At 41.8% G+C, this 17,532-nt stretch overlaps 1 protein-coding gene across 1 annotated transcript in view; it reads left to right on the top strand.

Annotated features, from left to right (window-relative positions):
* Positions 1 to 17,532, top strand: part of IRS1 (insulin receptor substrate 1) — a 54,238-nt gene that overhangs the window by 4,302 nt on the left and 32,404 nt on the right.

Genomic DNA, 17,532 nt, shown 5'->3' with positions numbered 1-17,532 from the left:
CAGGCCGCGGCCCCAGCCGCCGGCCGACGTGACGCCCCGGGCTGGGCCCGTAGCGCCTGCTGGCCCCGGTGTCTGCGGGGTGGTTCCGTGGGCAGGCAGGGCCCCGGCAGCGCACGTCCCCGCGGGTGTCCCCGCCGCGGGTGCTTGGGGTGACCCCTTCGCGCGGGGGTTCGGTCCTGTGCTTCCGCCTCGCCGCATGTCTCTGATTGTCGGGATTAGGTGTGTGTAGGGGGGAAAAGTGAGCTATAGCGTAGGGCTGGAAACGGGAAACTGCCGTTGAAATCCGAGGTTGTGGCTCATGTGGCCGAGGGTGAGGCAGGCAACCGTGCCAGCTCTTGCTTTGCCACGGGCAAAACAGAGTTAACGGCATCTGCCTCACCGGGCTGCGATGGGTGTAAATTCAGTTTTGTTTGGAAGGTGCTTTGAATCAGAAAAGAGACTTCAGAGCATCTCATGTGTCACTTGTTTCGGCGTGCCTGTATCCTGCATGAGAAACCGGTGGTGTGAACTGTGGCTTTGGCATTGACCGATGTGTCCTGTTTTTCCTCAAAACTTTTCATTTTTAATCTGGGAAAAACTTCTGCCAGGCTGCTGCACATTGATTACAGGCGTGTAAGGTGAGCAGGAGTATTGTTACAAGCAGTGTGATGTTTCTGCTGCATGGGAACTTCATGCGGCACATAACCGAAATACTTTGTTGAGAGCTCATGAAGTACAGTGCACCTGTGCAAGTCCTTTCATTAAAGGTGAAGATGATTTGGCTGCAGACAAGCCCTGGTAGATGGCTACCCAGTTAATCTTGTTATGACCCTTGATTTTAGCAGTTTTCTACGTACTTGAGCAGCAGCCATCATGGTAGTTTAAATAGTTGTGATGGATATGTGCAACAACATCAGGGGATGAATTTCATAGCACTGTTTATGTCCTAAGTGTAATAAACTTTTTATGCGTATTGCTGGTCCACTCTGCTCAAGGGAATGCTGAGGGCTGGTCTTAGTACAATACCTGGGATAATGTGTTGTTTTATACTTTCCATCCTTACAACCTGAAAAAAAGTGAAACGGTCTCTTTGCAGTTGCTACTTAGCACTTGCTGCTGTTGCCTGTTAGAGGAAGGCAGTATTAGGTGTTAGTCTTATGTGACCTGTGAATACCAGGTTAATTTCAAAGTTTGAGGTAAGGTTCGACATCAGCACAGATATTGCTGGTCTGGTTCGAATGGTAACTGGTAGGAAATGATTATTTTTGTGGATATCTGACAGGAGCGTGTACTGGCTGTCACACTGCCTTGTCTGTGAGCAGACTTACACCACCACAGCCGTTCTGTGTTCTGGGATGTGCTTGCAAAAGTGTGTCTAGACTGTCTTCGAGGTACCTCTCATTACCCTGGGGATCTGTATCTGTCTAGGGCAGTGTTGGTGTTACAAGCTCTTCAGGAGGGTTTTTATGGCAGAGGAGGCAGCATGTTGTGCTGTTAAGTCGCATTGCTAGGAGCATCACTTTCCCCCTGCCTGCCCCCTGTTGTGTGCTAAGATTGGGGGAGCAAGTGTGAGAGAAAACCCTCTGTCAGCATGTGGATAAATAATAAACATGTGCAAGAGTATGAGAATGCAGGTCTGGGGGGGAGCAGTGTCATAATTGTTTGCTTACGCAGTTTTCTTCAAATGCACTACTTACTTTTGCTATAGACAACTTATTTAATTGATCCTGTGTATCATCTTTAACATAAAACCTGTGGCAGTGTTCTCCCATCATGGTGGTAGGCAGGTACCTGCTATGATTATGCTGTTCAGTGGAGGATCAGGACGCGGAAGACCTAATACAAGAATATGCTGAAAATTAACACGCAGATGTGTTTCAGGGCAGTGTTGTGAAAGGTAGTGTCTAATAAAGCAATTGCTGTTTGAAGTCGGTTCTTATTTCTCGAAATTAGGATTGGACTGAGCAAGCACAGCTTCTTCTGGGAGGCAGGGGAAGTCAGGCTATAATTATGTGGGCAGTTTGTAGCCATGGACATTCCCTTTCCCTTCCCACTATAAAGCTCTGTTAGTTGCTTGTAGCTTTCTCAGACATTAACCCCTTGAACTCATATTTCCCAGGCTAGATTTCTCGCTGTCAGCTGAAACTTTCCTTGCAAAATTCTGCCCAACTAGCTCATCCGTTGTTGAGTGTGTTACAGGAAAAACCCCAATGTTTTATCTGTGTTAAACCATTCTTACAGCTGTTTTTTGATACATCCTTGTACCTTTTTTTGCTTTGGAGGTGGAACTTAGGTTTGTTTGGCAGGGAAATTGGCCTGTGTAGGTTGTGCCTTATGCCGTTCTTGAGAAAATCTGCCTGGAGGTGAGTTGATTTACAGGCCTGCAAACAGTGTGTTTGCACATGCCTGAAAAAGTTGTTGAGCACCTTCAGCTAAACCGTTCTCCTGAAAACTCCCATGGGTGAAGAAGGCGCTCCAGTTCCCCAAAGCTTTGCGTGCCCTTTCCAAGAAGCAGCCAAGTGAGCTGTGCTGCTTTGGCCAGCGTTCCCTTGAGCTCCTCCTGGCAGGTGAGGCTGTTCAGGCTGTGGCTGAGGGCAGGGAGGCTGCAGTTGGTTTTTTTCTGTTGCTGTCTGAGCAATATGAAAGGAAGGAAAAGCTACTTGGTTATGTTTGCAGGTATGGTGGAGAGGAGAGAACGGCCTGGGAAGGGAGAGGTGAAGCTGCAGGTATCACAATGAGATGGGGAACGCTCCATTAAGTATCTTTTCTTTGGTCTCCATCTCTTTTTTGGGGGTTACTAACTTACACTTTTAATCTCAGAAGTTGCAAAGGAATGTATGTGCACTCTTGATATTTTTGGTTGGGTTTTTTTCTCATCTTCTCCATAGAGAAGCCTTCCACTTCACCCCGAAGGCCAATCTGGGTAACTCCCATTCCAGAATTTTCTTGTGTTCCAGACTACAAGACAAGGACCCAGATGTTGGCCGTTCATCTCCTAATGTGTAAAATGATTGCTGCTGCTTTGCTGCAAACTAGCTAACTCCTCTTCCCTGCTCCTCTGTCCTCCCCAGCAACCACCTCCAAAGTTGCTCAGGCATTACATTCTGAAATATTTTTAACTTCTTTCAAGTGTACTTATTTCTCCTAATGTTAAAGATACTGGCTGAAATAACCATGTTGTTTTCCAGATTTAATTAAAAACCATTTCTCTCGCACCCACAGCATTCCTCTGTGCTCTCCAGTCCCATTGCCTTCCCTGTCATACATTCTTGGCTGTTTGCTACCAGCTGGCCCTGTCCTGGCCTCTTCAGCTCTTCTCTCATCCTGTTAAAAATGTGGCAGTTTCAGCGCAGTCCTGCGTGCTCCCCTGCCCAAATGCTTACTTACCTCTGCTTCAGAGAATGGGGTGCTGTTGTGTGTGCCTGGCCGAGCTGGCAACTCTTCGGTGCTTGGTTCCTCGGATGAGTGGATTTTTCTGCTGTGGCTGGAAGGCCACATTGCTGCAGTGGCCAAACCGTACCGGGAAAGACCAGCCTATGACATGGTGAAAGCGAGGTGAGAGCTAGGGAGGGGACAGAGCAGTGTTGCTGTAAGGCTTTTTCATCCTGCTTAGAGTTTGGCACACACAGATGTGGTGGGTTGACCCTGGCAGGATGCCAGGTGCCCACCGAAGCTGCTCTATCACTCAGCTGGACAAGAGAGAGAAAAAATACCACGAAAGGCAGAAAGGCTCCTGGGTTGAGATGAGGACAGGGAGAGATCACTCACCAGTTACCCTCCATGGGCAAAACAGACTTGCCTTGACAAAACTACTTATTTATTACTAATCAAATCAGAGTAGAATAACGAGAAATAAAAACTAAATCTTAAAATACCTTCCCGCCACCCGTCCCTTCTTCCTGGCCTTAACTTCACTCCCGATTTTCTCTACCCCCCACTCCTTACAGCAGCGTGGGGAGTGGGGATTGCAGTCAGTTCACCACACGTTGTTTCTGCCGCTCCTTCTCCCTCAGTGGGACGACTCCTCACACTCTCTTGCCCAGCTCTAGCAGGGGGTCCCTCCCACGGGAGACAGTCCTCCATGAACTTCTCCAATGTGAGTCCTTCCCACAGGCTGCAGTTCTTCATGAACTGCCCCAGCGTGGGTCCCTCCCACAGGGTGCCGTCCTTCAGGAACAGGCTGCTCCAGCATGGGTCTCCCACGGGGTCACAGGTCCTGCCAGCAGCTCTGCTCCAGCTGGGTCTCCTCTCTCCACAGGGCCACAGGTCCTGCCAGGAGCCTGCTCCAGCTTGGGTTTCTCATGGGGTCACAGCCTCCTTTGGGCATCCCCCTGCTCCAGCGTGGGACCCTTCCTGGGCTGTAGGTGTGGATCTGCTCCACCATTAACCCCCATGGGCTGAGGGCACAGCCTGCCTCACCGTGGGCTTCACCAAGGGTTGCAGGGGAATCTCTGCTCCAGTGCCTGCAGCACCTCCTGCCTCCTTCTGCACTGACCTCGGGGTCTGCGGTCCTTTCTCCCACATACTCACTCCTCTCTGTGGTGGCAGTTGCTCTTGCGCAGGTTTATTTTTCCTCTGTCTTAAATACATTACCCCAGAAATGCTACCAGCTGTCGCTGGTGGGCTTGTCCTTGGCCAGCGGTGGGTCTGTCTTAGTGCCAGCTGGCGTTGGCTCTCTGGACATGGGGGCAACTTCTCACAGAAGCCACCGCTGTAGCCCCCAGCTACCAAAACTTTGCTGTGCAAACCCAGTACAACAGATAAGCAGATGTTGTGCATAAGCTATGTGTCCTGCTTTTGGGGTTGCTGTGCCAAGAGAAGGCTCCTAGAATGAGCAGGGGGGTTGAACATGAACCGCTGTGTTCTGTATGTAGTAAAAGAAATATTCCAAAAAGGAAACCATTAGACATTGGTTCTGGAGAAACAGGAAAGGCTGTAGTAGGATAGTAGCGTGAATCCAGGTATGTGGCTTTGATCTCCAGAGCTTCAAAGCAAAGCCATTACTCGCTTCCCTCATTTCCATTTTGTTGATGAGTCTGAGAACTCGTCAAAGTGAGTGCTAATAACACTGAATAGAGTATGTGTCCTGCGAGCAAGTGGTAACTTGGCTCACTCGCAGCTTTAATGATGCCTGTTTTACCCAGTGCATGGGTGGTTTGGGGTTTTTTGGTGATGTAAGAAAACGGAATACAGTACATCTGTATTCATCTATACGGTTGTTACGCCTTTTGTCTGGTACCAGTTAAAGCAAAGCACTACTAAGGGGAAGAGCTAAACGTTTGGGTCTCATGAAAATGCACACAGAAAATTACACATGTAATTCTTACATAATATACATGGATTTGGGGCGGGGGGGGAGGGCATTGCTTTTTCATTTTATTTCTTCAGTAGTTTTCAGTAGCTGGTTTTGTTTCCTCAAAAACTCAGGGTGGAACAGAAACACAGCAAATGGCATAACGAGACGTGTACAATTAAATTAAGCTTTTTTGGGGGAGGTTGTTTCCAGAACTGAAAGAACAGAAGTTTCTGTAGTTTTGGGTCAGCACCAAGGTAAATACCAGTAAGTTATGAAAGTTTTCCATGCTTTATGGGTATTACTGTAGACAAAATAGTGCACACACCAGTTTTTCCCCATACCTAATTATTTGCCAAAATTGAGCCTGTGTCTCTGCATACTTGTGTATTTGCAGTTCTCCTGTTTAACAACCACAGGCTTATAATTAATGTTTTTAGTTTTTTGAGGGTTTGTTGGATTTTTTTGTAATTTAGACAGTAGATTAGTTCCTTTAATCTAGGTACATTAAATTGTAATATTGATTATTTCCCCACCCCAACCTTGATTTTAATGACAAGTTTCTTGGGACTTCTCTTCTGTTCTCCTGGCTTAAAAATGATTATATCATATATGATTATATGATTTATAAACCAATTCAGTCTATTATTAAGTACTATCTGGACTTCTTTAGCACACAGGTTTCATGTTTAGTCAATGTTTAAACTGGTTTCTGAATGTGGTTTAAATTTGAGAATGAAACAGGACATTGCAAGGCAAGGATGATGGTCATTTTCAGCTAGCAGCTGTGGAGAGATCCTATGTTTCCTTAGGTAACACTCATAAATGGAGAATTAGAAGTCTTAAATAAAATGCAGAAGGCAACTGTGGAGGGGAATGTTACTTGACCAGTATCTTCAGTGTGTTACATTGTTTCAGGAGTGCTTTATAGTAGCTGAAATTTGGATACTCATTAGGACTATACAGTTTTCATGATTTTATAAATACAGGAGTGCAAGTACTGAAAGTAAAATGTACTTCAATATTCTTTTGAGCGAGTTGCAGTAACTGTGTAATAGCTTGTTCGTGAAGAAAGTGGAGTGTTTTTTTCCAGTTTATTGAAGCTCTGAAAGTACAAGTCATTGTGTAAAGTCACTAGTGAACATAAGCTTTAAAAAAATGTGCTTTGGTGTCCAGTGATACGGAAGATAGATAGATACTCTTCTCCAAATCTAATTTGACACTAGATTTAACCTCTGTGCCAGGTTTCATTGAAAACTAATTATTGCAATTGAGTGACAGTTAGGAAATACCTTACTCTTAAGATATCAGAGGAAAAAGCAGGGAAATGCTGTTCACGGGAACCATGCTGTGGCTAGAAGAGAGGCTATAGGATGCTGACACAAGATAATGGCGACTTAGAGGTGCAGGCTAGGGAGCAGTTGTAGAAACTGGTATGGGGACGGAATGGAAATGAGAGAGAGAAATTACTTAGGGGACACAGAGAAACTGTAGTGTGATGACATGGGTGGAGAGAATTGCAAGGTGTTGTTGATCTGAAGGGAATTGGGATGGTGGTATGTGAAAGTTTGAGGATGAGTATAGAGACATGCAGAGAGCCTTGAGATATACACAGCGGTCGTTTTGCTTGGTAGTGCAGTTTTCTGAAGGTGTTTTTCCTTCTGAATTTTTCTTTTGGTCTTTATTACTGGGATAGACACTCAGTTTAGAAAGCACTTGTGTTCCTTGCTTGTGGGTAGATTTATTTATTTTTTTATTATTATTACTTGGGTATTCTGCTGACCTTAAGAGGATGATGTGCCTTGTAAGGTAAGTACAATTTGCTTCTGGCTCTTCTTTCCTGAATTCTTTGTCTTGTAGCATCCCAGTCATGACCACAACTGTAAACCACAGCTAGGAATCGGAATTACGTACAAGATAAATAAGAGTGAGTGAATTTTAACTTTAAAAAACCTTGGTTTTATAAAAAACATATAATGAAAGGAGAGCTGTATTCACACAGGTTTTTTTACCTGCAGTGTTTTCTTCGTTACATTCTACTACTTGGACAGTTATAAATTTGATTAAAACTGAGGTTCATTAGTTTCATAATTTGTTTTATGGATTAGTAAGTATAGGTTCCCTTAACATTGTTTAAAGAATTCTTGTAAAAGAAAATTTCAAATGGCAAAATTATTTTGGCTTGATACAGCAGATCTTGTGTTTTTCAATCTGTGGTAAGAGGTGCAACACAAACATATTAATATTAACAAATACGTCTGAATTCCCAATTTGTGAGAATGCTAAAAGGCTCCTTTTGGTCATCTGTGTTGAGTATCTGTTCATAAAAGCGAATAGCATTATTGTATTTTTACATCACTCTGGGTTTTTGATAAATTATCATCACAGTGATGATTATTTTGAATACATGAGATAAGTGTAGTAAAGGAGAGATGTCAGTAACTTAAGAAAATAAAAGATTCTGAAGTTTAACAGCTTTACTCTCCACTTACGGAAATGATGGGTAATATAACAAAAGCCTAGGTGTGAACAGATAAAGGAGATTTAAATAAGCCTGGCACTCTTAACTAACTAAAAGATGTCTTGATACGTATCTCTCTGATCATGTTTGACATATCTAGGTCATGTTCTCTGAAGACTATTATTAGAGATTTAACCTTGTGTAATTGCAAAGTGTATTTTCTTCAGAGTAGTTTTTGATCAGGTAGGTGAGACAGTGAAAGTTTGTGTGTGTTCAACTGTTTGTAATAATTCGGGAGTCTAGTTACAAGATGTGGTGCCAGCCACCTGAGCCGTAAGGTGAAACATACTGTTCCCATGGTGTACCACAGATTTGCCTGTGTACATTTTGTCAACTGTTGTAAAATTCCGGGTTTTTTGGAAGCTGGGGATGTGGAAGAAATGACCTGTTAAATTTTCAGATAAGATACGCTTCAGGAAGAATGGAATTACATTGTACACTTTACAGTGAGTAGAGCTGTTGAAGTGTACTTGCACATTTGAACTGCCTGATGATATGTGGTACAAAATGCAGGAAGGTAGTAGCCTGGGAACATCTACTGCTCTAATTGACTGTGTTTCTCCCTGCCCTGAGTCTGTGTAGGTTGGATATTTGTAACCCACTACGGCACCTAAGCATTGAACGTACTTCCTTTGAAATATAGAGTGTGTGTGAATAGAAAAAATGTGAATTATCTATCAGCCTTTGTTCTTGTCCAAATGGTCTGGCTTTCAGTGTGGCGCACAAATATTTGTTAAGAAATAACTACGGGGCAGGAACTCTGTATGCTGGCTTTGCCAGTCTATAAAATATGTAACTAGTCTGTGCATGGGAGCTCTGCTTTGATGGCACAGTTCCCTGAAGGAGTAAAAAACTCAAATGTGGAGTTGAGGAGACTGAGCCAGTGATTGTATGGGTTCCTTCTGCCCTTCCTTCACTAAATTATAGACTAAAAAAAAGGAAAACAAACAAACAAAAAAACCCCTACAGAAAACCCCCAAACCCCTTTCGTCCTCCTCATGAGACAGTGGGTGTCTGTACTTCACTAGTAACATCCATGTTTAAACGCGGTGCCCAGAAGAGCTGTGAGGACGATGTGTCTTGGTTGAGAGAGTGAAGGAGCCTCAGGAATGCAGATGCGGGTAGAAGATGGAGTTTGTTGCTCCTCTTACGGCATATCTCAGTTGGGGTCTCACTGTTATATCAGTTTTTAAGTGACAACAGAGGAGTGGAAAGGAGGTGGGGAGCTCAAAATGCCGTGGCTGGAGCTGTGGCTTGCTTGCTGCAGTTCTGACTGGAGCTTCCCATGCCCTGCGCTGGGTGTGAGAGATGCAAAAAAACATCTAGAGCAACAGCTGACGCATATCAGTGAGGGGATCTTTTAGATTAAAACACTGGCTGGTAACCATTTTCAGCATAGCTGACCTTTGTTTTGAAGAGAAGATTGCTGTGTTAGAAAAGGAAGATTTAACCTGTAGTGAACAGGGAGCAAGCGACAAGGAAGACCTCAGCTCCAGAGGCAAACTCGGAGCTTGGAAGGCCTCTTGCATGCACTGCACACCAGGGGAGTGCTGGTGCCCAAGTGTAATGTTTAGTCACTTTGCTGAAATACCTTGAAAATTACTAGAACAAGGAGTCTATGGTCTTCCAGTAACTTCCTGGTTTAGTTTGATGATTCCTGTGCAAGTGGTCAACAAAGTGTTCAGGAGTCAGTGCCAGCACTGATGCCCGTGGTGTGCAAGAGCCTTCATACTGATCCTAGAAACTGGGGGCGGGCGGGCAAGTATTCGCTTTCCTGGAGAAGATACAGGTGCACCAGAATGTCCTTCGCTGTGCCGGCCATGTCATAGGGCTGGCAAAGGCTGCTGCTTTCCCTGGCGTGGTACAACATGCTTTTTCATTTACTCATTCTCTAATGGTAATACCAGAGAAATAAAGTGTGGGCACTTCTGCTGAAATGATGGCTTCTGTTCCTTTTCTGACTCTTGAGGCACTGTAGGTAAATGATGGAGACATTGGCTGAACAGTCTCTGAAAGACGGGATTAATTTTCATTTCCTCAAAAAAGCTTGTGCTGTCATAATTACTGGTTCCTCTGACCACAAATTCTGAATTACTTGTTACTTCAAAATAGTGGAAAGTTGCATTTATGGAGCGGAATGTTATGGAATAATGAGGAAATAGACTAACAAGTTGTTCAGTCAGTTGAGGCTAAGACAACGTTCTGATTTATTTTTTTTTTCTACTTTGAAATATATCCATGAGGATTTTCCTTTTGTAGTACACTTGTATTTCATGGAAGTGGCCAAGGGCAGGTAGCCCAGCTACACAGTTCTTGAAAGAGGTAGAACAGCTTGACTTGCCCAGAGGTTTTGAAATGACTCATAGATGTCAGTAAGCTGATGTTTTGCTTGTTTTGGTGGGAACGAAGATCTGCATAAAGGGAAAAATGAGCAATACTCACCTTTTTGCAGTGACGGTAAATTCAGACTGAACCTTTTTCTTCTGGTGGAAGTTAAAGCAACTAATTGAAATCCTTAGGAGGACAAAAGTAGATTTTGGACAGGTAGAACCTCTTCTGTTTAAAATGAGAAAATGGTCCCTTTCTAACCTGCTACATTTACCCTATTTCTCTTTTTGACTTCTTTACTTGCAAAGCACAGGCACAGTATACCATCCCTTCATGCTTTGCTGTGTTATGGTGTTTTCAGCACTTGGTCCACTTTTTGTGTTCTGTATTGCAGAACACGGTTGATTTTTAATATTATTTTTTTTAACTAGTGGCAACTAAACTGCAGAATAATAAATACTTTTTGCCCTTTGAAAAACAAAGGGAAGTGCAAGAGTACTGAAGTTACTTGCTTGATCATGTGCATAAATAAAATACAGGTAAGGAAACCCTGGCATTTCTAAAGCTTAGGTGTACTGAAAACCATTACAAACAAAGGAAACTTGCTGTCTACTTACTGTATGTTGTTCAGGAATCTCAAAAAGCAGGCTGGCTGGCACATCTAGGGTGTGTTCCTGCAAGATGTTTGGGCAGTTTTAAACAGCTTGCTTTACTGAAAAGGGTGGTCTCACCTCAGCCGCCTTTATTCTCATTTGCATACTCCCACTGTTTCACTGTGCTGGTTCCGTGCAAGTAAATGACAGCTAGGGTTAGGCAGACGTATTATTTTGTAACTGTTTATATTTCCTCTTTTTGCATATAACGGCATTCGGATTTCTAAGCAACAGCACAATAGAATGGGTAAAGAGGAATTTAGTTTGTTTAAGAAACTGTAGGTTGAAAACTATAAATACTTTCCTCATTGAAAGTTAATATTTGTTCTAGTGTCAGTATTTTGGAAATAATCTTGTATTTTGTTGACTTTATCATCATCTGGTGAACATGATGCAGAGCATTCTTGAATTCCTTGGGTATCTTCATATGGGCAGATAGCTACGTGGGATTTAAATCTATTTTACCAGTCTGAGATGAAAACAGAGGCAGATGACACTAAATAGAAGAGCAGCGATGGAAACCAGTCAGCTCCAAACCATCCCTCTTCCTCATACAACGGCTGTGCGCACTCCTTCCTCCCACGGCTGCTTCTTGGGCGTAGAAGTTAAAGAACGGGTACCTGCTAGCATTGGAGTATGAACATTGTAGATTAAACATGCAAATGGTGGAACTTTATTCTAAAATGGATTGATATAGACGACCAATTTATATGCAAGACAGTCTTGAATACTTTAAACTAAACAATTTAAGGGTACTTGAAAATGAAACAAAACTCTCAAATACATTTAATTCTTTTCTGTCTGAAACTTTGTTCCCTAGCAAGCTCTGATACAAGGGAAAAGCCCTTCTGAAGGTGTGCAGGCATGTAGCTAGGGCATGTTTTTTCAGGCCTTTGAACTAGGTTAGGAATGTGTCTCAAGATGGAAGAATGAATAGTTACTTGGTGCTTTTAGCCTCCAGGCTTGAAACTTGCAAGAGGAATGTTATTGTGTGTTCAAAGCCTGTTTCACACAAGCCTTTGTTGAGCAGGAACTTGGAGAGTCTTTGTATTATCATGCACACAACAAAAACAGCCAGCCACCCAACTTGATCTAATTGGGCGGTGGTGGTGAGATGTTTCTTCTGTCGGAAGGCTCTGGAAAATGGGGTGCACATTTTTAATTAGGAAATACCCTTTAGAGCAAAGGGATTGCCTACACAGACATTTACCAGCTTGATAAAACTGTCTAATTATACTGATGCAATTCCCCATACGCACATCCCCTCTTTCCCCTCCTGTCTGTAGGGCTTTCCCAGGAAGAGAGCAAATGTTTACATTTCTTTAAAATTCTTTTTTGACACTGAGGTGGTCGTAGCACATCCCTGGAGAAGGCAAACTGAGGTTGAGAAAGTGGGGTGGTTCAGGTTGAAGTAATTTTTGTAATGCTTTCTTAAAAATAAACATGTATGCAGGACTAAATATGCTGCACCAATTCTAATGTTACCTAAGTTAAGACAGACCTTTCCATCAACATAACTATCAAGAGGAAATAAAACCATTGCCTAGAGAACATGGTTGGTGAAGTATCCAGAATTGGGATTTGAAGTGTTAAAATCTCATTTTTGAGAACAGTAGCTGCTTCAGTAGATATCCAGAGAAATTTATTTTCTTTTAAATATATGACTCGCCTAATGACCTGAGTAGTTTATTCCCAGTTGAGTGAGATGAGTTGAAACTGAAAAGATGGGAAAACGAATTTCCTTTCTGACATTTTTTAGTTAAAAGAACGTTATGAACTCTACTAAATGTGAAATGTTGAAGTCTATAGTAGCCAAGTCCACTCAATTTCACTTATTAAATAAAGAGGAGGCTTAAAAAAAATGAATTCTCTTTAAATGCAAGGTTTATTTTGTTCAGCAGCTTCCTCATCTGTTCAAGATATTTTGTTATTCTTAGTTAACTGATAACTAAATACAGAGCATACTAGTTTATGGTTTCATCCTGATTTTCATTCAAACACAACTTAGTGTCATAAATACAAAACTTAACCAGCTAGTAAATAGTGACCTGTATTGGCTATTAATTTTATGTCAAGAATCTGCATAAATATACACTCAACATTATTATCTAAGTAGGGACCATACCAAACGCTAAATTAAAAGGTTACATTGCAGATCAGTGTGATTTAGTGGTTATCACTCATTGAGAATTCTCAGAAATAAACCTTTGAGAATGACCATTAAGAACATAAAAAGATAAGTTTCCTCATTTGCTAATCTAAATCTGATTATTTTAATCACTTTAATTTGAATTAATGCACCGTGAAGCCAAGTGTCAGTATATACATGATAATTAAATATATTTGAACTGATATGATCGTGCAGAAATTAAGTGTATGCACAGAAAAGACCTGGTTACAGGACCTCATCTGATCCAGGGGAGGAGCAGATGATACATGAAAGGATAGGAAGTTGGGAGGGTGAGAGGAGAGGACAAAACCACAAGTACAGGGAACTGGTGGTTAAATGTATTGAAGAATAAGAGCTTTGAAAATTGGCAGGCCAGTTAGTGGGTCTTTGGTAAGAGAAGTTTCACAAGGTTAGAGAAGGGAAAGTTGTGTGGGAAGGGCTACAGGGGCTGAGTGAGCAGAAGGAGAAATTGAAATAATGCTGGGAAGCTCAGATTTCAGTTGATGTAATTGGGTTTTAATGGCTTGAGTGATTCATAATCTCTTAGCTTGATAGGCTGGTATAAAATTTTAAACATAGGTATTAATGAAGTTACTTACGCTGATAACATTGTGGGGTTGCAGCAGTGGAAAGCATTGATGTGCCAAGAATTGTTAGAGGAAAAAAATTGTATAAGGTGTTGGTAATATTTGTGTAGACATATTTTGGAGAAAGGTTTGAATGATGATCCTTGTGCATGAGTGTGCTATGAAGTATTTTTTGTCTTGGTGGGGAAAGGGAGGAATCTTCAACTGATGTAAATTGCTGCAGTAGGCTTCTTTTTAGAATGTGTCTAACTTTTTTTTACAATTTTTGTCTGTAAACTATTACTACACTGTTCTGTTTGAATTAATAGCAAGTCCCCAGTAATTTTAATTAGCTATAGAAATGAGTTAGTTCTTAAAGTGCTACAAAATGATCTGTAATTCAATGTCTAATTTATCTCCTACCTTGGGAATTTCATCTTTTCCAAAAATTCTTCTCCTGAAGGCTGGCAAGATGTTTGATCTGTCTTGATTCAAGTTTGTTTACTTCTATGTTTGTTAGAGTAGCTCGTCAGCTTTTATTCCTTTATCAAATAACTTCTGTGATGTTAATTATGCTTTATGGATTTGGGTCACATTTCAGCATTTGCATTTAGGTTGAAAAAACAGGTAAAAGCAAACGATTGTTAGCAGGACTGCTATATTCTTAGAATAAACAGGACTATAGAACACCTAAAGATGGCCTTTGCGTTATAGGACTCCTGTTGTTTCTAAAGCTTTGCAAGCTGTATTTTTAATGATTAGACCCCTCATAGTAGCTTCTTACTGATACTCACTGTAACTTTCTGAAGGTTTGTGCTTTGGTTTTGTGAAGTTGAAAGTGATTGAAGTCAAAAGTGATTAAAGTTACTGCCTGGAATCTGTTTTCAGGCCCCTGGCTTTATCTGCATATCCTAGAGTCATACTTGGAACTTACACCATCGTAGTGCCTTTCTCTGTTCTGAGTCTTTAGGCTTGGTTCACACAGGTACGTAGGACAGGTTTAAGGCTAGAAAGAGCTGTGGGAAGTACAGGTGATTGTTCCACTTTGGAAGCAGAACACAGGGCACAGCTTTGCCATCAGCTTAAAATAACGGAAGGCCGTCCTTTTATTGCTGTCTCCTTGACCCATGTATTCCTCTGGAGAGTTGGCTTTGGCATCACCTGTGGTTGCTTGTGGTTGATGGTGCAGGGAAGCACTTGGAAATGTGTTTCAGAGGGAATGCTGGACCATTCCTCTAGGCAGCAGCTTGCTGCTAGTTTTGGTTGAAATCAACTGTGAAACCTCATCTGCCATATTCTTTCAAGCAGCATTTAAACTTCTCCCACCCCCCAGTCTGGACTTGGGTGGGTTATTTCAGACTTCAAGTAGGACACCTTATGTGATTAGTGCCTTATATTCTCCTTGAAACCACAGTTGTCTTGGCCTACACTACTGCTGCCTTTGGTCTGGGTTATACTTCTGCCAACTGCAAAAACTGTTTGAAATTGAAGTTGCTGTGAAATTGTGCCTTTAGTTGAGGTGGGATCCTGCCCAGCCAGGAGTTGGCCAGAACTGTCTGTAGCACCGGTCCCTCAGCCCCAGAAGCCTTCGCAGGTGTGCTGGGGTAGAATCAGAGAGGGTTTGTGGAGATGGGTTTGCTTCTTCACTCGCCCTGGAGGTACTACTTTTAAGTGTGGAGGCACCAAAGGTTTATTTGTGCTGTTAAAAAAAAAAACAAACAAAAAACAACGCTTCTCCATTATGGCTTGTTTTTTTTCAGGTAAAAATAGTAAATTGTATCTGAGAAAAGACATCTTTTATTGGCAGACCTGCACCTGCTGCTTTACTATTCATACCAGTTCAGCTGTCTGTGTTAGTCATCTTCTCAAACAAACCTTTGCTGCCAAAACCAAAATCCACATTGACAAATTAGCCTTCCTAGTTTAGATAAGGTCATACATATGTGGAAAATGTTTTCAGGTGAAAATGAAAAATACATATAATGGCTTCAGATGGCTGTTCTTCAGACCTGATATAGTTACTCAAGATCTCATATGAGAAATAGGCAGGGTTTCCACCTTTCAGCCCCCAGTTCTCATTCAAATCTAGTGATTATAGGAAGGTTTAATAAGTATCTGACTCTAATAGAAGGAAGCATCAGTTTCCCTGAAACATTTCCTACTGATTGCATAGCAACTCAGATGAGTCTGTGAAATAAAATTTTTGTTCTTTTATTAAAAAAATATTTTGTGTGTTGTCCCCTGTGGTGTGATACAAAACTGAATGCATGTTGTTCAGCAGATGCGTGATTGTAAAACAAAACTTAGGTTTAACTATTCATTGAACTTTAGAGTTCCAATTTATGTTGGAAAGTAACCTCTTAAAGGTAGCTCTGCCTTTCTGCTGCTTCCCGCAATGTTTCCAGATGTATTTGAGTACAGTTGGAGGATTAAAATGCTCCAAGAGCTACTATGGTCAGCTGTAGCTTGGCTTCAATTTTCTACAGCTTTCTATGTTAACCCTTATTTATTAAGAAGTGTTACTGTGTTCTGGGTTTTTTTTAAACTGCTGTGTCATTTATTTGGCGGGAGAGTGGGAAGGTAAAAGTTCCTCCTTTCCTTTCCCCCCATGCCCCCAGTGAAATTTTTGATTGTTCCGTTTAATGAGTAGTTTTCTCTACAGCTGAAGTTAATTTAGTGGCTTATCCAAACAATGAGTATTTTCTGAGCGAGGAGGTGAGGAAACTTTAGTTCTTTCCCCTTCTTTTTAATGTAAAGGTGTGTCTTGGGTGTTTTAGAAAAAAACATGGAAGAGAACACAGATGCAGGTTTCTTACATCTTTGGAAAAAGAGCCTTAAATCTTGTGTTGCGTGAACAAGCTTAACTTACTGTGTTTAGGTTATGTTCCTCCTCTTCATAAGCTCATGGAAATCCACGGATCCAGATGGATGAGTAGTTTTCTTCCACCTTAAGCAGCTCTGGCAGTGCAAATATTTGGCATCTTCTAGTGGATGTGTTTGTCAGTGACAGGATTCCCCCAAGTTCATTCTGCCTCAGCAACTGAAGGTCACACAGTGCGCACTTTTCGGTTGCCATCTGGCAGTTTATTATTAGCAATGGTGTGGAAACCAGAAATAAGAAAAGCTGGACCAAAACATTCAATGTATTGCTTCAGATGTTGAGTGCAAGCTCAGTTCACCTACACTGTGTGGTGGTATTTGTTTTCCAAGGGCCATCCAGTGCTGTAGTGCTGCTGGATGTTCAGAAATGCTCTTTTCCAAGGGTTCTTTATCAGTGTTTAAAAGCTGATAGTGAATGTCATTGAACTCTTACTTCCTCTAGTTCGTTCTTTCCTGCAAAGTGTATGTCTGTATTAGAGTGAGAGTTGAGTGCTTTGTGCCGTTTAAGCCAATCTGCCCAAGAGCATTGTTTTCCAGAGAAAAAGGGTAATCAAAGATTTGAAATGAAAATCATTTGTGAAATATTTCTGATGTGTATGTCATGGATTTGTAAGATCTGTTTTATACTTCTGTTTGTTGAACATAGGATGCTCTGATTTGGGTGAATAATACCAAGTTATTATGTGTCAGCGTCCTCACACGCAAGGCTTTGATTAAGCAAGAAAAAAATGCTACTATATTAAAGGCTGGCCTACATACAAACTCGAACAGAGGAACAAAAAGAGTGGATTAAGGAAGTAAGCATTTTAATACAAGTGTTTTAATACCATGCATAGTAGTGACTATTCCAGGCAAAAGAAAATGATGACATAAAGTGAAAGCCCTTTTTTACAACTGGGTGTAGTTTTAATTAGGGTAAGTTCAGTGACTTTGTTTACTTATGTGGACCGCAGGTATGAACAGCTATTCAAGGTTCAGTCACCAGCTCAAGTTCCATTTGACTAAACCAGATTTGCCCTCCTCCCTGTAAGCCCTTCATGGTTTTGATCACAGTGTATGATGACACACTCCTGGGTTGAATCAGGTTGCAGAGCAGAACATGCTGTCTGATTTGGACCTCCTCTTTCCCAGGAAGAAGAACG

This window comes from Falco rusticolus, chromosome 13, assembly GCF_015220075.1.
Source record: "Falco rusticolus isolate bFalRus1 chromosome 13, bFalRus1.pri, whole genome shotgun sequence".
NCBI classification, from domain to species: domain Eukaryota; kingdom Metazoa; phylum Chordata; class Aves; order Falconiformes; family Falconidae; genus Falco; species Falco rusticolus.
Note: the sequence above shows the minus strand (reverse complement) of the source record. Positions and strands in the feature narration are given on the sequence as shown.